General features: G+C 31.6%; 1 pseudogene across 1 annotated transcript; it reads right to left on the bottom strand.

Moving 5' to 3' along the window:
• Positions 1-462: 462 nt before the first annotated feature.
• On the bottom strand, positions 463-4,747 carry LOC115963915 (annotated as a pseudogene). Its single transcript, XR_004085961.1, has 4 exons — positions 4,150-4,747; positions 1,624-1,933; positions 1,038-1,102; positions 463-954 (listed from the first exon to the last, which is right to left on the bottom strand). The product of XR_004085961.1 is annotated as a caffeic acid 3-O-methyltransferase-like (transcript).
• Between the last annotated feature and the right edge of the window lie 501 nt (positions 4,748-5,248).

Genomic DNA, 5,248 nt, shown 5'->3' with positions numbered 1-5,248 from the left:
CACCATGAAAGTCTCTTTCCTTATTGACATACATTTCAAAATCACAGCAAATTTTCATCATAATACTATTCATAAAATAAGCCCACCTTAAATCAAGAATACAATAAATTTGAATTATTCTAAACGTTTCCAGTAACATCAAGAGATGTCAGTTAAACTAAGCTAGCAGTGACCTTTTATTCATGTTAAGCTAAACTATACCTTTATTCCTCTAAAGATTCACAAACTTTAAATTTGGTCCCAGAAATATTTCTCATGTCAATTTGGTCCATGTTTTCCTAAAATGTGTGAATGCCTTAATGTTTAGTCATTCTTATAACACTGACCTTTTATTGAGGAGAATATCACCTGCAATATTCTGAGGTGGTTCAATAAAAGAGTGCCACACAAACATGTCCCCTCATAGGAAATACCACATTATCATCAACTCCGCACCACACAAACAACCCAAACAAATCTACATCTTCTTAACTTCAAATTTTATTCATTCAAATTTTATTTTATTCATAAAACTCATGCAATATTAATGAAAGCATTATTAAAAAAAGTTGCATACAAGCCAATAGTTTACAGCCTCAATATAAAGTGCCATGACTTGTCCAGTTTGACTGGCAAGGAAACTAGAACAAGACGAGCTCAAACCAGATAGTTGGAGACTTATTTGTAAAGTTCCATGACTCCCCAGACAGTACAAGCACGGCATATAACTTGAAAATCCGAAAATCCAGAAGCCTTGCTTAAGGCCTCAAACTCTTTCTCAGTTCTTTCCTTCCCTCCTGGTGGAATAACCATGGCACTATCAAGCATAGAAACAAACTTAGCCCCATTGCTTGCGTCAGGTACCTCTGGCATTATTAAGTCCATGATAATCACCTTCCCATTTTGTGCCGGTGCTTTATTGCAGTTCTTCAAGAGTTTTATGCATTGATCATCATTCCAGTTATGGCATGTAGTCTGCAATATTATACATGAAAAATATTGGAATATCCAATCACAGGTTTTAATTCAAGTGTCAAATAAGTAGTTAATTAACAGACCTTTATCATAATGGCGTCACCTTTCGGAACACTTACATACATGTCCCCTCCAACATGCTCAATACCTGCATAGATTTAACAGAAATAAATCCGTTCATATAATTAAGAAGGTGAAAAAGCCTGTTCTAAAGCTAGGGGCAGGCTGATACCATTACCAAGGGCTGTAAAAAATTATTGGATATATGCTTTGGATTCTGAAACTGTTTACCTCCAAAATATAATCAAATTCAATGTATGACATATTTTTCTGACATTCCAATCTTATAGTCTAGATCTTTCAATTTTCCTTCTTCCAGCCGGTACAAATACATCACCATTAGCTTAAGGAAGTCTAACATTATAGTACAGGAGCAATTATAATTTTCTCATTAATATGGTCATTTATGATAACTTTGGGGCTTGCTTCCATTAAAATAATTATAAAATAATAAATAAATAAACTTTGTGGGGTTGCTTAAAGTAGCTAGTTGTATGAATTTATCATTCATCATCTTGCCTGCACATTACATAGGCCTACAGCTTATCCAAAAATAAATAAATAAGCTTACAATATTTAAAGGAATCAATTATTAAGATATTTTTGTACCAGGATAAGATGGCGCGTGTTGTATAACTTGAGGCAAATCAAAGTTGATGCCTTTAATGGAAGAGTACTTGGAAATGATCATGTTAAGGCATGCTCCAGTGCCACCACCAACATCAACCAACAATGATACCCCTCAAAACCTTCGTATATCTCAAGAATTTTTTTCATGTGTATTCTGGAAGTATCAGCCATTGCCTTGTTAAAAGAATTGTTCAATGTTTGATCAGTTTTCATGTATTGGAAGATGGACATCCCGTGGACCTTTCCAAATAGATTACCTCCTCCAAGAATAGCATCTTTAAAATGTAGCCTATAACACAAATACACAATGAATCCTATTAAAATTATAGAGATAGAAAAAAGAACAACGGTTTTTCACTGATTAAATCTTTGTATTTTCTATATGTCTGTACGATATACGACAGGTATGCTAAAGGTGTACCGTTTGTATGTTGTTAGACCGGGGCGGCACTACTTTATGTCAAGAGGGTTCAATTGATCGAACCCTCAGACTTGATTATATATATATATATATATATATATATTAGTTTACTTTATCTTTAAAAATATTTTTACATACCCTAAACACATATCAGTCCTGACTAAAACTAAATAACAACACATCACAGAGCGAGCTCTCTCTTTGATCTGATCTCTAACTTGATTCTCATGAATCTCATCTCATCTTTCTTCTCTATTTGACTATCTTGGCATCTCTCTAAGACTCTAAAAATAAAAAATGAGTGTTTGTGAGTTGTTAGTATCTCTCTTTTTATTATAAATTTATATTATATGCGTGTAAATGTGTGTTTGATATTGATTGTGCAAGTTATTTTTATTATTATTTTGTTATAATGTTATTCTTCTAAATTGTGATTTGTGTGTGTACAGTATCAAATATGACAGAACTTTATATAATTTAATAATTAGGAAATATAGATGGTTTATTACATGTGTGTGTATTATTATAATGTTAAAAACTTTTTTTTATAATGTTAGTGATTCCAGAAAAAAAATAGTAAAGTTAGTGAGTGTTCAAGTATTTGATTGATTAAGTAAATATATAATGTATTATTTATATATAGATGAATGTGATTGTGTGGATCAATTTAATACAATGTCAATGGATTGAGTTTTTCCATTTAGTTTAAAATATTTTATAAAATCAATGACAACTAAATAAAAATAAAAAATGTTATACAAACTTTACAAAATAAAATGATTATACCAACCCACATTAACAATAAATAATGACAACTGATAATGAATTATCTTGTAATGATTACAAAATATGAAAACTCGTACAATAAAATTATAAAATTTCATGTATTTGCGCATATTTTTTGTGTGTCGATAACTCGAAATATTTAACTTTTATTTTTATTAAACTTTGCTTAATTTAAGTTTTTTAATAAGCCACTAAAAAAATTCCTAAAGTTGTCACTGTTGTTAAATTCAAAAAATAAGATTTAAATTGTGATATGGATGAAATAAATACAGGCATAAAAGAGAGGATCCTGATTTTAAATATGTGATAATTGTGGTTGGAATGGATGGCTTGGAGGTGCTGCTTAGAAATTTTAGTAGATTTCTGCTACTATCATCACTGATGGTTACCTTAGTAAAACTTAGCTGAAATAATATAGTAAGACTTATGAATAGTACTAAAAAGTATTGTGAGACTTATAAATAGTAATAAAAATAAACTGAATAGTAAAATATACCGTTTTTTAAGCTGGAACCAAATGCACACAAAAAAAAGGGACTACAAGAAGGACCCCACCCTAAGAACATTACTCAAACAAGAGGGGTAGCTAACAAAATCCAAGGAACCTACAAATCTGTTATGTAGAGAATACATGGCCAAATTGTAGGCCGCTTTGTTGGCTTCTCTATAAACCCAGCCAAAAGAGGGGTTTGGCAAAGATTCAGCCGTAAATATTATCTCTGGATTGATACTCCTAATCCTCCAAGGAATAAAATTCTAGAGATAATATATATAGTTTCATAAATGGCAAAGAACCTAGATATATATTTGAAGTAATATTTTCTGCTTATCGTCATTATTGGGGTTTGATGGGTATACTATTTTGTAAATCAAAGATATCATATATTGACATAGAAATAATAGATTAAAATGACATAGACAACCAAAAAAAAAAAAACACCCTATAATAGCATTATAATTAGTGTTTGTATTTGTGTCAACAAATCCAACGTAGGGTAAGCATTTAACCCTATGCTAACCCAAATGTTTAGTACTCCTACAGTCAGTACTACAATTAGGATTAGCATTAGCTTACCTGCTTTATAAGTACGTGTACCTATAATACAAGTTTGGGTTTGTTGGACCATAATTCCCTTAAGAAGATGCAACTTATTTTAATTTCGAAATCAATGAAAAAGATAATTTGTACAAAATATATATACGTATAAGATTTTTTATTTATTTACAATTCGATTCGATATGCATTAAATACAACAAGGAGCAAGTGGGAAATCAATCATATGATTAATTATACATACCAAACCTCAAGTATGGCACGTTGGAAAGCAAATAATGAGATCGAACCCACAAATCCTCCATCTTCATTTTGAACATATAACTTGCCAGCTTGTGAGACCCGATAGAGTCTCTCAACACTTCCATTTTCGCAGCTGCGTATAGAACAAGTAAGAAGTGAGTAGCTAGCAAGTAAACGCAGCATGCGATCTAGCATATAAGGAGCATCAGGGTTTTGTGTGGGAAGCTGAGAAGCAATCTCAGAGGGCGACATGTAAGCATCGGGGCTTGCCCGAGCAATGATCTCAAACAGGTTGAGCTCTATGGCGGTGCGTAGTACCATGGGAAATACGTGAGAGCTTGACAGTAGCATGGCATAGAGACATGCATCGTCATCTTCTTTACTAACAGAGGGTGAACCCTGGTTTTGTGTGAAACCCATTTTTATATTGCTGCTTTGATTTTTCCAATGGCTTAGAGGAATTGCAAGCCTGATTTTCTATATTATACAGGTCAAATACCAAACATTCCTCACTTCTCAGTTCTCACGTTCACTTCTACTGTTGGAGTTTTTCTCTGAGCAACAAATATTAAAATCCCATACATATTAAACTAATTTCTGCTGTTTTTTTTTTTTTTTTTTGCTCTCAGTACCAAAATTTCAAAATCCCATAGTACATATTGAATAGCAGAATTGGAATGTATGCATGTGATATTCCTTTGCCGACAAAACAGTGTATTATCTTTTTGTGTTTATTATTATTGTAATTTCTTTATACTTGACCCAGTGACTTTGACTCAGCCTTTTGGCTTTTGTGTTATTTGTCTCGTGAATGGGAGGTGGGTTGGGCTTGCATTATGTAGTTGGGTAGTAAAGGTTCATTATCTATAGATATTAATAGGTAAAGTTTAGAGGAAATTTAATTAGATTCTATAATTGAAATCTAATTTTGTACCATATATCTTAAATTATTTATTTTTAGAGATTTTTATTTCTTAATTTTATAGTTAAATGTGGGACTATATCATAAATATCCATCTAAGTAAGTTATTACGTATAAAAACCAAAGAGTCTAGAATTAATGAAAATAATTTTTCTTTTTAAATGGACAATTTACATTT

The sequence above is a fragment of the Quercus lobata genome, chromosome 10 (genome assembly GCF_001633185.2).
Source record: "Quercus lobata isolate SW786 chromosome 10, ValleyOak3.0 Primary Assembly, whole genome shotgun sequence".
In the NCBI taxonomy this organism is placed as follows: Eukaryota; Viridiplantae; Streptophyta; class Magnoliopsida; order Fagales; family Fagaceae; genus Quercus; species Quercus lobata.
The sequence above is the reverse complement of the archived record's forward strand: the minus strand, read 5'-3'. Positions and strand labels throughout refer to the sequence as shown.